The 15500-nt window shown below is 42.5% G+C and overlaps 1 protein-coding gene across 1 annotated transcript in view; it reads right to left on the bottom strand.

The window, feature by feature from the left end:
- LOC122933886 overlaps positions 1-15500 on the bottom strand; it is a gene marked incomplete at its 3' end in the record, with an annotated part of 272752 nt that overhangs the window by 180928 nt on the left and 76324 nt on the right. The gene's annotated exons all lie outside the window — the stretch shown is intronic.

Here is a 15500-nt window from a genome sequence, read left to right as displayed (position 1 = left end):
TTATAATCAGGACAATCTCCTCTTACCTGGTGATGTCAGAGGCCGGGGAGCCTCCATCATGGCCTCCTTGTACAGATCCTTGTGTCCTTCTACATACTCCCACTCCTCCATAGGGAAATAGACCGCCACATCCTGACACCTTATAAGAACCTGACAACACAATGACACCGTCATCACCCAGGCCCCTCCAGTGCTGTTATGGAGAATTTCCCAGCATTCCCAGCAGTGTCACCTCTCCAGTCAGCAGCTCCATCATCTTGTGGGTGAGTTCTAGGATCTTCTGCTCATGTTTCAGAGGAGGAGGCTCTGTGATGGGGGTCCTGCTCCACCCTCCTGACTCATAGATCATCGGAGTCCCCCCTGATGTCTTATTCACTATGGTGTAATCCTGTGGATGGAGAGAGACACTTAGGGAAAGAAATTCCTTCCTGACTCCAGATCTACACTCAGAATCCCTCCCTGGATCATGGTCCCATCTCTAGTAATCTAGACATTAGAAGCTGGAACATTACTACCCTACAGACCTTTAGGCTCCTTCTGGACTCTTCTAGAGAATCCCCCATGACTCCTATCTCTGGCAGAGAGCTCCATAGTCTCACTGCTCTTACAGTAAAGACTCCTCTTCTATGTTGGTGGAGAAACCTTCTACACTACGTGCAGAATTATTAGGCAAATGAGTATTTTGACCACATCATCCTCTTTATGCATGTTGTCTTACTCCAAGCTGTATAGGCTCGAAAGCCTACTACCAATTAAGCATATTAGGTGATGTGCATCTCTGTAATGAGAAGGGGTGTGGTCTAATGACATCAACACCCTATATCAGGTGTGCATAATTATTAGGCAACTTCCTTTCCTTTGGCAAAATGGGTCAAAAGAAGGACTTGACAGGCTCAGAGAAGTCAAAAATAGTGAGATATCTTGCAGAGGGATGCAGCACTCTTAAAATTGCAAAGCTTCTGAAGCGTGATCATCGAACAATCAAGCGTTTCATTCAAAATAGTCAACAGGGTCGCAAGAAGCGTGTGGAAAAACCAAGGCGCAAAATAACTGCCCATGAACTGAGAAAAGTCAAGCGTGCAGCTGCCAAGATGCCACTTGCCACCAGTTTGGCCATATTTCAGAGCTGCAACATCACTGGAGTGCCCAAAAGCACAAGGTGTGCAATACTCAGAGACATGGCCAAGGTAAGAAAGGCTGAAAGACGACCACCACTGAACAAGACACACAAGCTGAAACGTCAAGACTGGGCCAAGAAATATCTCAAGACTGATTTTTCTAAGGTTTTATGGACTGATGAAATGAGAGTGAGTCTTGATGGGCCAGATGGCTGGATTGGTAAAGGGCAGAGAGCTCCAGTCCGACTCAGACGCCAGCAAGGTGGAGGTGGAGTACTGGTTTGGGCTGGTATCATCAAAGATGAGCTTGTGGGGCCTTTTTGGGTTGAGGATGGAGTCAAGCTCAACTCCCAGTCCTACTGCCAGTTTCTGGAAGACACCTTCTTCAAGCAGTGGTACAGGAAGAAGTCTGCAAGGTAAGAAAAACATGATTTTCATGCAGGACAATGCTCCATCATACGCGTCCAAGTACTCCACAACGTGGCTGGCAAGAAAGGGTATAAAAGAAGAAAATCTAATGACATGGCCTCCTTGTTCACCTGATCTGAACCCCATTGAGAACCTGTGGTCCATCATCAAATGTGAGATTTACAAGGAGGGAAAACAGTACACCTCTCTGAACAGTGTCTGGGAGGCTGTGGTTGCTGCTGCACGCAATGTTGATGGTGAACAGATCAAAACACTGACAGAATCCATGGATGGCAGGCTTTTGAGTGTCCTTGCAAAGAAATGTGGCTATATTGGTCACTGATTTGTTTTTGTTTTGTTTTTGAATGTCAGAAATGTATATTTGTGAATGTTGAGATGTTATATTGGTTTCACTGGTAAAAATAAATAATTGAAATGGGTATATATTTGTTTTTTGTTAAGTTGCCTAATAATTATGTACAGTAATAGTCACCTGCACACACAGATATCCCCCTAAAATAGCTAAAACTAAAAACAAACTAAAAACTACTTCCAAAAATATTCAGCTTTGATATTAATGAGTTTTTTGGGTTCATTGAGAACATGGTTGTTGTTCAATAATAAAATTAATCCTCAAAAATACAACTTGCCTAATAATTCTGCACTCCCTGTAGTGGAGGCCTCCTTGTTATAGTCCAGTATTATCTAGATGTCAGACTAGTGGTAGAAATCCTCACTCCAGTCCACACTCCGGACATCTCCTCCTCTGCTTCCTCTCCTCCTGGGTACAACATGCCTACTTACCTTCTCATGGCTCCTACAACATGACTATTGGTCTCCATGATACATCACTGACCATACTGGTGGCTGATCTTCAGGTTCTCCGTCACTTGGACGGTCTGGAGGCCGTTCTCCAGGACCCTGGACTCTTCCTATCACTTCCTATGATGGATTCTCCTTCCAGATGTCTGACTTGTTACAGAATACAATAAAGAGGAGAGAAATCTAGAAAAGTTTACCTCTCCGCTCAGCAGGGAGATGATCTCCAAGGTGAGGTCTAATATTCTTCTGCTGATCTCCTTCCTGTCCATCCTTTATGAGGAGAGGCTGGAAATCCTCTAGGGACAAGAGCATTAGTGAGATCCAGAACCGCACTTACTGCTCCTGGAGAGACCCCGCTTCTCAATGCCCCCAGCACCGGGGATAAAGGGGGATTCTGGAGAAATGGCTGATACCAGAGAGAAGAAGAGGCTCCAAACACCACAGCAGTGACTACCGACCAGGACCTGCTCTGTATCTGCTGCACTTCAAGAGCTGAAGGACCTGGAATGATGTCACTGTCATGTGATCAGTGCAGGGGGCGGAGCTCAGCAGTGGAAAGTATAAGTGGTGGTGAAAGACCTGTGATGATGTCACCATCATGTGATCAGTGCAGGGGGCGGAGCTCAGTGGTGGAAAGTATAAGTGGTGGTGAAAAACCTGTGATGATGTCACCATCATGTGATCAGGAGGGGGTGGAGCTAAGCAGTGGAGAGGATAAGTGGTGGTGAAAGACATGTGATGATGTCACCATCATGTAACATAGTTCGGCCGGGTTCTCACACTAATTAGTTTTCCATTCTTCTGATCCGTCAGAATAGAAAAATATAGGAAAAAACGGATCCTGTATTTAAAGGTTCTGTTATGCTTAGTTGTGCACAGTCGGCATCCGTGTTAGCGATTTCCACATGCAGGACTTTATTTCTGTCCCCGTAGCTGTGTGTGTAGTATTATCATATGATCTAGGACACCAGGATTACAGAAGGACATCTGTTCGTAGAGATACATTAGAACCCCGACTTCAGTTATTTCAGGGGGAGTTAGAAGAACTCTGAATGAAAGAATTCCTCGACTACAAAGGGTTATTTCTGTGTCAGCTGCAGGGGTTAATTTGTCCTTTCGGCCGTACGCTGATCGGGGGAGGAAGAGTCAGATGAAGGTTATTGTGCCGGTATGTGGACAGGAAGAAGTAGTCCGCTGGGCAGTGCTGGATGTGGTCCGCATTGTATGGAGGTTTTACAGATTAGGAAGGCACAGTTACAGGGATTAGAGATGAGCGAATCGAAGATGACGAAGGGAAATTCATTATCAATTTGAGGAACAATTCGATTCGCACCGAATGTCAATTTCCTCGCGCTTCATAGTAACGAATCACATTTTTCCTAAAATGGCGGCTGCACGTGTGAGGACATGGAGAAAGGAAGTCTGGGAAGGCGGGATCACCCAGACTGACATGCATGCAGCCAATCAGCAGCCAGCCAGCCCTGTGATGTCACATCTTAGATTCTGCCATTCACCAGCGTACTTAGTGCAGGGAGAGACGTGTCTGCAGGCGCTAGGGACAGCGCTAGAAAAATCATCATTGTGCTAAAAAAAAAGAAAGATTTATAAGTGCAGGGAAAGGATAGGGAGGAATCATCCACAGCATTTCTGTAGAACAGGGTTCAGTCGGGGAGGTTACAGCCTGGTAGTAGGAACGATCCTATTACACCTTGCTGCACTGACTGCGGATCCACATTGCCATCATACAGCTCTGTAATTCCAGCAAACCGCTCTTATTAGGGTGCAGGTGCTGTGTGATACCGCCATTAACAGGGGTTATTACAGGGACATATTTCCATGTCTTATTTGCCCTTGTGCGGGGCAGTTATATGTTCTAAAGCAGTTTTGGGCTTTTATTACTGGGAAAAAAGGGCTTATTAGCCGTTGTGTGGTGAAGTGAGAAAATGACAGATTTTTTTTCGCGTATTAGAGGAAATAGGAAAAATATCTTTGCCGCTCAGCGGTGCAGTGAGATATTTTACAGCCCAATATACAATAAAAAAGTCACCAGTCCGCAGTAATGATATGCAGCAGGTCCGCAAAGTGATGTGGGATCAATCACACTTCAAATGGATAAAATATATGGGTTTCGGACCGCGCTTTTTATTCAGGCCAGTACGCAAACTTAGATCTTTCTTCCTTCTTCCTTTACAGGAGAACCGAGGGCTACAAATATCCTTTAACTGGATATCCTGTAACTATAAAGGTAATAATAGTGTGAGACCGTATGACAAGGTAACCTGCACTGCACAGATTGTACTCACTCGGCGTTTTCAAGAAATAGGCGTAGATATAATCCCTCCGTAATGGATTGTTGAGATTCTCTCATATACCGCTTTCTCGTGCACTACTGCAGGGTCTCCACCCGGTCTTTAATCAGGTATGATCCAAATAATTTCTCCAATAGTTTTTTGTCCGGATTCTGATAGGTTTAAGACAATTGTTAAAAAAGTCATATAAAATTCCCAGCGTCGATAATACTGCTACTGCCCGACCCGGGTTTCACTCCATGAGCTTCGTCAGGGGCACACTTAATTTCACCCTCCCCCTTCTTTTTATTTGTGGGTTGGTGTTAATCAGGAGTCAGGTGTGCTCCTTCACACTACTAACCTCATACATCTTTAACCCTATACCAGTATCACCTAATCCGCAAGGGAGAAAAACGGTTGCTACTAGGTCACAATTCACATGAACACACTTAGTGCTCGGGTTCTATTTTGTCAATTCTTCTTTCTAATTTAACACAGCCTGTAGGTCAAAATCTACATTTAGACCTCCTGGTTGTAATGTACCCAGTTCATATATCCATTGGCTCTCTTTTTTATTAATTTTCTCCAGGAAACTTCCTCCCCTCCAATGTTTTTGAATGGATTCTACTCCCATAAACTTGAGACCCTCTGGCTTTTTTTGATGACATTTTTTATAGTGGGCCGATACCCCATGACTTTCAAGTCCTTTTCTTATATTTCTAATGTGTTCCTGTATACGGACTTTCAAAGGTCTGATAGTCCGTCCTACATACTGGAGGCCGCAAGGGCACTCCAGTACATATATTACCCCTTTACTATAACATGTCATCTCGCCCACCAATTCTAACTGTTTATTCTTACTGGTACTTTTAACTATAGTGCTACTTTGTAATTTTTCTGTTCTTTTCCTGTTTTTGCAAGGGATGCAAAAACCGCACCAATTAAAGCTATTTTTTGTTTTTTTGTTACTTTTTTTATTTTCCAATCTATTAGCAGCTATGTACCAATTTGTTTTGTAGGTTGGGTGCTTTTTTGTAGATGACTGTTGGTTGTTCAGGAATAACAGGACCCAACACTGGGTCATTTTTTAAAATCGACCAATTTTTTTTGATTGCGTTTTTCAATTCACCAGAACACTGTGTGAACTGTGTTATGAATGAAAAACGGAAATCCATGGTTTTTTTGTTTAATTCCGATTTTTTTGGGGTTCCCTCTCGTTTTTTAGTTACATCTTTTATGCATCTCTCCAAGTCATCATGTTTGTAACCTTTTTCCAAAAAACGTTCTTTTATTATATTGCTTTGTTCTTTAAATATAGCCTGATCAGTGCAGTTTCGGTGGATTCTCTGGACCTGTCCCTTTGGTATATTATATAACCACGGGGCATAATGACAGCTGGTTAGATCTATATATCCGTTAACATCTGTTGGCTTAAAATAGGTTTTAGTTTTAAGCTGTCCCTCCTCGGCATATATAGTTAGGTCCAAAAAATCCACCGAGACCGCACTGACCGTGCTAGTAAAACTAAGGTTCCATTCTTTGTTTTCCAGTCCTACAATAAAAGTCTCAAGTTGATTTTTGTCACCCTCCCATATCAGCAAGCAGTCATCTATATACCTTTTCCAGGTTTTTAGAGTCCCACTTTTTTCCGATTTTTTTAAAACAGGGTCAATATATTCTTTTTCCCACATGGTCATGAAAATATTCGCGAAACTGGGGGCGAATTTCGCCCCCATCGCGTTCCGACCTTCTGCAGGTAGTACTGGTCCTTAAACCAGAAGTAGTTATGTTCTAAGCAGAATTCAACACATTGTACTATAAAATCAGCCTGTAATTTGTTCATATCCGGGTCATTGTACAGGGTCTCTCTTATTGCATGTATTCCTAATTTTTTGGGGATGATGGTATACAAGGAGGACACGTCAATGGTGGCCATCCACGTGTTCTCCCCCACCCCTTGTAAATCGTTTATTATTTTAATCACGCTACCGCTATCCTTCAAATAAGAGGGTGCCTTTGGTATATTTTTGCAAGAAGTTATCTATATACTCCGTAATTCTACTAGTGAGGGAATTAATTCCCGACACTATAGGTCTACCAGGGGATTTGTGACACTCTTATGAATTTTCGGCAGTATATAGATAATAGGAGTCATCGGTTCTTTTATATTCAATATTCCATTTCCTTTTTATTAAGAATACCTTTGTCGCCACCATATTTCACCAAGGTTTCTAGTAGTGCACGAGAAAGCGGTATATGAGAGAATCTCAACAATCCATTACGGAGGGATTATATCTACGCCTATTTCTTGAAAACGCCGAGTGAGTACAATCTGTGCAGTGCAGGTTACCTTATCATACGGTCTCACACTATTATTACCTTTATAGTTACAGGATATCCAGTTAAAGGATATTTGTAGCCCTCGGTTCTCCTGTATAGGAAGAAGGAAGAAGGATCTAAGTTTGCGTACTGGCCTGAACAAAAAGCGCGGTCCGAAACCCATATACTTTATCCATTTGAAGTGTGATTGATCCCACATCATTTTGCGGACCTGCTGCATATCATTACTGCGGACTGGTGACTTTTTTATTGTATATTGTGTCTTGGTGGGACGTTCGCCGAGTCCAGCAGTTATGGATATTTTTGATTTTAGAGCAAATATGGTATGTGATGTCGAAAGTATTTTCACTGTAAATGAAGATATGAAGGAAGAGAAAATTATGGGGGATATGTTTGTAGAGTTAGAAAAAGATCTATGTAAAGAAATTAGGACTACCTGGGAAGTCTTATCCCTAGAAAGGTATTTGGCGGAGGGTAAGATCCCAGAGGGTCTGCGATGGCAACTCCCCCTTAATACGGAAGATCCCAAGGATATAGACGACTGGGAAAAACTAATGGATTTCTGTGGTTTTAAAGCCATGGAATTCATTATAAAAATACGTAGACAGAAACTAAAAAATATAGGACAGAATATAGAAAAATTACAGGAAAAACTAAAACCCTTTAAAACAAATAAAGAATATATTAAGTTAAGTGAAAAGTGTCAAGTGAACATCACAGGAGTAGATAAAGAAATAAAAGAAAAAAAGCAGAAAAAATATCGCAAAACATGCGAAGAATATGAGACTAAAAAAATCTACAGGTGGAGATTTAGGTCAGAAGCAAACAGAAGGGCGAATAATCTAGAAATGGGAGAGGGAAAAGGGGCCGAGGAAAAGGAACATAGTGTTAAAGGTTACCCCAGGCAACAGTGGAGAGAATGGGATGCTACTAGAAAAAATGAATACTATGAGGATCGACCAAGTAACTCATGGAATACACAGCAATATAATGGAAACTATAATGGATATGGGAGGAACCCTTACCACCATCAGTGGCCCAATACAAGGAGACCATATCAACAATATGGGCGGCAAAACAATAACCCATATAGATTTATAAAAGAGGATCCCACGATCATGCAAGAAAATATGGTGAGACAAACCGATAAAGGTGTTGAACCAGGGCATATAATGCAGGAAAGGAGACAGCTAGATCAACAGAATTTTCCACATCAAGCGATCAAGGGTGTACAGAGGGGGGAACAAGAAAAACTAGAGAAAGAGCAAGAAAAAAGAAAAACAATCACGCCAAACACCAACACACCGCAAAAGAGAAGGTTCACAGAGGAAAAAGAGGGGGAAAAAAGCACAAAATCCGTGAACAAAAAAAGCAAGGTGTGAATGAAGGGATATTTAATCTCAGCAGACACACCTTGTCGGAGTCAGAAAAAGCGGTACTTAAAAAGGGGTTAAAATTTGCGCCATCTAAAAGCCTAAACAAGTTTGATGCCTTTGTAGATATTCATAGATTTATTAGAAAACTGAATATAGCAAAATTCTTTGCAGGGAAAGAACTAGTAAATAACCAAAACAATGCAGAGCAAGAACAAGAATATATACATACGAATTTAAAAGATAAATCGAAGTTTTATCCTAAAAATAGAAATAACGAATGCGTAGATGCCTTCAAAAGAAGTATCCTAAATGAACTGGAAAAAATAGAATCTAAAAAGAAAGGGGGCAACCTAACTAAAAAAGAAAGGGATGCATTGAAGGCGCTACAGGATAATCAGGATATAATAATAAAGCCTGCGGATAAAGGGGGGGGAGTGGTTATTATGAATATTGAGGACTATGAAATAGAAGTTCTGAGGCAGCTGGGAGATAATAAGACCTACGCTGTATTGAAAAAAGACCCCCTCCCAGAATATAAAAATAAACTACAAACCTTGGTGAAATATGGTGGCGACAAAGGTATTCTTAATAAAAAGGAAATGGAATATTTGAATATAAAAGAACCGATGACTCCTATTATCTATATACTGCCGAAAATTCATAAGAGTGTCACAAATCCCCCTGGTAGACCTATAGTGTCGGGAATTAATTCCCTCACTAGTAGAATTACGGAGTATATAGATAACTTCTTGCAAAAATATATACCAAAGGCACCCTCTTATTTGAAGGATAGCGGTAGCGTGATTAAAATAATAAACGATTTACAAGGGGTGGGGGAGAACACGTGGATGGCCACCATTGACGTGTCCTCCTTGTATACCATCATCCCCAAAAAATTAGGAATACATGCAATAAGAGAGACCCTGTACAATGACCCGGATATGAACAAATTACAGGCTGATTTTATAGTACAATGTGTTGAATTCTGCTTAGAACATAATTACTTCTGGTTTAAGGACCAGTACTACCTGCAGAAGGTCGGAACGGCGATGGGGGCGAAATTCGCCCCCAGTTTCGCGAATATTTTCATGACCATGTGGGAAAAAGAATATATTGACCCTGTTTTAAAAAAATCGGAAAAAAGTGGGACTCTAAAAACCTGGAAAAGGTATATAGATGACTGCTTGTTGATATGGGAGGGTGACAAAAATCAACTTGAGACTTTTATTGTAGGACTGGAAAACAAAGAATGGAACCTTAGTTTTACTAGCACGGTCAGTGCGGTCTCGGTGGATTTTTTGGACCTAACTATATATGCCGAGGAGGGACAGCTTAAAACTAAAACCTATTTTAAGCCAACAGATGTTAACGGATATATAGATCTAACCAGCTGTCATTATGCCCCGTGGTTATATAATATACCAAAGGGACAGGTCCAGAGAATCCACCGAAACTGCACTGATCAGGCTATATTTAAAGAACAAAGCAATATAATAAAAGAACGTTTTTTGGAAAAAGGTTACAAACATGATGACTTGGAGAGATGCATAAAAGATGTAACTAAAAAACGAGAGGGAACCCCAAAAAAATCGGAATTAAACAAAAAAAACCATGGATTTCCGTTTTTCATTCATAACACAGTTCACACAGTGTTCTGGTGAATTGAAAAACGCAATCAAAAAAAATTGGTCGATTTTAAAAAATGACCCAGTGTTGGGTCCTGTTATTCCTGAACAACCAACAGTCATCTACAAAAAAGCACCCAACCTACAAAACAAATTGGTACATAGTGCTAATAGATTGGAAAATAAAAAAAGCAACAAAAAAACAAAAAATAGCTTTAATTGGTGCGGTTTTTGCATCCCTTGCAAAAACAGGAAAAGAACAGAAAAATTACAAAGTAGCACTATAGTTAAAAGTACCAGTAAGAATAAACAGTTAGAATTGGTGGGCGAGATGACATGTTATAGTAAAGGGGTAATATATGTACTGGAGTGCCCTTGCGGCCTCCAGTATGTAGGACGGACTATCAGACCTTTGAAAGTCCGTATACAGGAACACATTAGAAATATAAGAAAAGGACTTGAAAGTCATGGGGTATCGGCCCACTATAAAAAATGTCATCAAAAAAAGCCAGAGGGTCTCAAGTTTATGGGAGTAGAATCCATTCAAAAACATTGGAGGGGAGGAAGTTTCCTGGAGAAAATTAATAAAAAAGAGAGCCAATGGATATATGAACTGGGTACATTACAACCAGGAGGTCTAAATGTAGATTTTGACCTACAGGCTGTGTTAAATTAGAAAGAAGAATTGACAAAACAGAACCCGAGTATCTAAGTGTGTCCATGTGAATTGTGACCTAGTAGCAACCGTTTTTCTCCCTTGCGGATTAGGTGATACTGGTATAGGGTTAAAGATGTATGAGGTTAGTAGTGTGAAGGAGCACACCTGACTCCTGATTAACACCAACCCACAAATAAAAAGAAGGGGGAGGGTGAAATTAAGTGTGCCCCTGACGAAGCTCATGGAGTGAAACCCGGGTCGGGCAGTAGCAGTATTATCGACGCTGGGAATTTTATATGACTTTTTTAACAATTGTCTTAAACCTATCAGAATCCGGACAAAATACTATTGGAGAAATTATTTGGATCATACCTGATTAAAGACCGGGTGGAGACCCTGCAGTAGTGCACGAGAAAGCGGTATATGAGAGAATCTCAACAATCCATTACGGAGGGATTATATCTACGCCTATTTCTTGAAAACGCCGAGTGAGTACAATCTGTGCAGTGCAGGTTACCTTGTCATACGGTCTCACACTATTATTACCTTTATAGTTACAGGATATCCAGTTAAAGGATATTTGTAGCCCTCGGTTCTCCTGTAAAGGAAGAAGGAAGAAAGATCTAAGTTTGCGTACTGGCCTGAATAAAAAGCGCGGTCCGAAACCCATATATTTTATCCATTTTACAGCCCAGTTTGCCGTGTATTAGTGGCGAAATACAAATATATTCTCCGTTCACAGTTGCACTTATCTGTTGAAAAGCCTTTTCTGTAAAAATAGAAGAATATTAGGGCCTACTTGCCGTTTCGCGGTGCCGTGAGATATTCTACAGCCACTTTTGCTGTGTATTAGTCGTGAAATAAAAATGATTTGATCTAACATTTGGCATCCATAAATCAACGAAACCGCAGCACTGCTTGAAAAAGACCGTTCAGGACGAAACGTCTCATGAATCTGATGGAATAAAGGATATTTAAAGAGACGAGAGAGTGCTGCGGTTTCGTTGATTTATGGATGCCTGCTTGGAGGGACGCTACGGACTGGCGTCTAACACCGCGTGCACCACCACATATAAGGCCAGTATACCCCTATGTGCTGCTACTCCTATTATACCGTTATGTTGATCTAACATTTGGTTATTTGATCTAACAGTATGTCAGGCAGAGAAGTGCCAGGCCCTGCACAGGGGAGCGGCAGAGGCCTAAATCTTTCTGGCGCAGGCAGAGGACGCAGCAGGGATCACTTCGAGAGGCCTGAGCTCCCAGTGTCAGCTAGCGGTTGTGTTGTGACCAGCAACCCAGCGGTTTTTAAATATTTGACTCAATCTTCGACTTTGTCGCAACTTACATCAGACACCCCCAGCCAAGAGTCAGTGGGTTCGTCAGACACAACCCTTAGTTGTCATGGCCCGGGAGCAGGCCCTGTGCCCTCACCTGTCCTTAACCTGCCTCTGTCCTTTCATCCACTAGGTGGGTAAGTAGTGATGAGGAGAGTGGGGTGGGAGCTGGAGTTGCGAGCGGTCAGGCTCCTGACCCAGAGACGGTTGAGGAAGACATCAGTGACGTGCAGACAGTACTCGATGATGATGATGTAGCTGATCGCACTTGGGAGCCGGGTGACAAAGGGGCTTCATTTTTTTACATTATTTTCCTTATATAATAATGTAATATTATAAAATCCGGTGTCTCCATGATAAATCTGCAGCGTGGGGGCCCCGTGTGGCTTCTACACACTTTCAAAATAATCCTTCAGCAGGGCGAATAGATGCCGGATGATCGGGTGCTCCATGACCTTCCCAGGAGCTTCTGTCGGAAGCAGCGGTTCATTTTTGAGACGTCCATATAGTGCGGGGAGGATCCGAAGACCCTCTCCATCTCCATGCACCACAGGATGTCCTCCTTCCTTTCCATGATGACTCGGAACTTGTGATGTTTTCCCTGATGAAGAGACCAGGGGCTGGTAGTTATGGTTTGAATCTTGATGATCTTTGCAACTCTTCAGGGCTCCAAGCAATCTTGAAGCTTTGTCTTCTCATTGTCTGTAGCTACTAGAGGCCTGTTCATGCCAGGCAGGTTCCCCCAGAAGTATCTGGCTCGATGAGCAGCCAATACTGCACTTACATCAATCTTGACAGGATTCGTGTCCAGGTGGAGAGAAATAGTTTTTTTGGAATGCTTTCTCCATTGCAATCACATCGTCGAATAACCAGAAGACTGGCTGATTCTCTCCTGTCTTAGGCAATGTTAAGGGAAATATGGCTTTCAGACAGAACCTCATCCTGATGACCACACAAATATGCCTAATAATTGGACCCAGTGGTATTCACCCATTCAGTATGGCCAGTAGCATTGTGTCCCTTGTTAGCATATCTAAGGCAGTTGAACAACATCCTCTTGACCAAGAGATGGGGGGAGATATTTGGGTGGTCACAGGGTGGAGTCGATGGTGGGGGGCTGGGACACAGGTAGATATAGGTGAAAGTTGGGAGTGAGGCAGGGTTTCTCTCTTCCTGCCACCCACTGGAACAACAGCACTTCAGGAGCAAGCTAAGTTATATGTGTGCATATGTGGGTATGTATATAAGTAAAATATCCCAGTAGACTTTATATGTGTACATATAGATATTTGTAGTCGGCAATTGCATTACCAGTTAGATTCTATATGCTGTTTATGAAGGAGTCTCTATATGTACATGTACTAATGGTCAGGTACTGGATGTGAAGAATAGATCCAGTAGACTGTATATTGGTGGACTCTGGATATACTGTATATACATACACATTATTAGCCACATTTGCTTAGCATCCGGGGTGGGCAGGAACTGAGGTGGCTGTGTGTGGTGGTGTCCGCTATGTATTGCGTTATCTGTATCTTTATGTATAATGTACATTGCTTTGTCATCTTTATGTTATCAGTAAACTATTTTTATATATAAGTATCTGCGAGGGTTGTGTGTTGCTCCTGGGGAATATGAAGGACTGGAAGAGGTGTAATTATACACAGGATATTCGGGTTGTATGGGAAACAACTGCAACATGCTAGGAATAGAATAGAAGGGATGGAAAACGGAGATATACATAAATCTCCATTTTCCAAGAAGCAAAAATCCCCTCTTCAGGCTTCAAATGGGACATGGTGTCAAAAAACACGTCCAGCAAAAACTGCCTTCCAAAATCCATAAGCCATTCCTTTTCTTCTGCGCCCTGCCGTGTGCCCATACAGCGGTTTACGACCACATTTTGACTATGTGCGGATGTTGGCCAGATTAGCAGCACGTGTTTAGTTTTGTTTTGGAGTCGTGCTAGATCCGCCTTCCTTCAGGCGCACTGGGTCGGGTCATTGGTTTAAATCACACTCAATCCCAGTGTTCCGTGCGGGTTATAGAAATCAGTCTGGCCTTGGAAGCAAGGAAGGAAGGATTGTCTATTCCGGCTCAGATAAGATAGGTTTGGTTTCTGTTTTTGTGGTTTGCTGTCTAGGCTGTTTGTGTTACGCCTGTCCCCTCCAGGTTCTGAGGGAGCAGGCTGCCCTATTCCCCTTTCACCATCTCAGGGATTCTAGGGTATTTGCAGCCCAGGCACAAGAACACATTATTCCCACCTTTAGGGTCTGAATGTGGGCTTAGCAGTATAGGGAGAGCTGTTAGGGATTTGCTAGGAGGTGACCTTATCCCAGTTTCTCGCCTAGAAACTTGTTGCTTGGTTTATCTGTTTCTGAGATCCGCTGTGACATTATAACCCACCATACTGTGACTGCCATTGCTCAGCGGTTCTGTGATGGCGTCAATTGATGCGCTAGTTGTCCGCATGCAGGGATTATCCCTAGAGGTTGCGGATCTGCGTAATTCGGTCACTCGGTGTCAGAATGCTCTGGCATCAGGTGCAGGTCAAATTTGTGAGGAGCCTAAATTCGCTCTTCCTGATAAATTTGCAGGGGGTACGGATGACTTTATCCGTTTTAGAGAGTCATGCAAATAGTATTTTCGGCTGCGTCCATCGTCGTCAGGTGATGAAAGTCAGAGGATTGGTATAATAATTTCTCTGCTTAAATGGGACGCGCAATCCTGGGCCTTTTCTCTGCTGCCCAGTTCTCGGGCCCTCCGGTCGGTGGAAGAATTTTCAAGGCCCTGGGATTAATCTACGATGACCCAGACCGGGTCTCAATGGCGGAATCGAAATTACGTTTAATTTATTACAGGGTGAACATACTGCAGAGGCTTACTGTGTTGAGTTTAGGAGATGGGCTACCGAGTCAGAGTGGAATGACCCCGCGTTACGTAGTCAGTTTTGTCAGGGGTTACCTGAGAGATTGAAAGATGCCCTTGCTTTTCATGAGTACCCAAATTCCTTGGAGAATGCAATGTCTTTGGCAGTACGGTTAGAAAGATGTATTAGAGAGAGGGGTAGGGCTCCCCCCATGCAAGGGATCCCTTCTGTGAGTGGTTTCGTCTCTACTGCTTTCCAGGGTGATGTTACAGGTAACTCTGGGGTAGGGGAGGAGCCATGCAGCTGGGTCAGGTTTCTTTCCGTTCTGGTAGTAGAGACTTTGCATAAACTATGTTACTACTGTGGGAAAAGTGGTCATTTTATTTGCTTGTCCTTTTGTTAAAGCGCATGTTGATGAGAAAAAGAAAACTTTCCTGACTCTTGGTAGCGTGAATGGTGTGGTGGAGCAAGCAGGTATGCAAGCTCCCTGTAATCCCCGTTTTCTCCTTCCAGCTATGGTGGCGCTAGACTCGAGAGAATTTTTTGTTGAAGTATTCCTTGACTGTGGTGCTGGGCTAAACCTTATTGACTTTCTTTTTCTTCAAAATCTAGGCCTGAGTACTTGCACTTTAGAAAGAGAGATTCCAGTTTTTGCAATT

This window comes from Bufo gargarizans, chromosome 4, assembly GCF_014858855.1.
Source record: "Bufo gargarizans isolate SCDJY-AF-19 chromosome 4, ASM1485885v1, whole genome shotgun sequence".
In the NCBI taxonomy this organism is placed as follows: domain Eukaryota; kingdom Metazoa; phylum Chordata; class Amphibia; order Anura; family Bufonidae; genus Bufo; species Bufo gargarizans.
The sequence above is the reverse complement of the archived record's forward strand: the minus strand, read 5'-3'. Positions and strand labels throughout refer to the sequence as shown.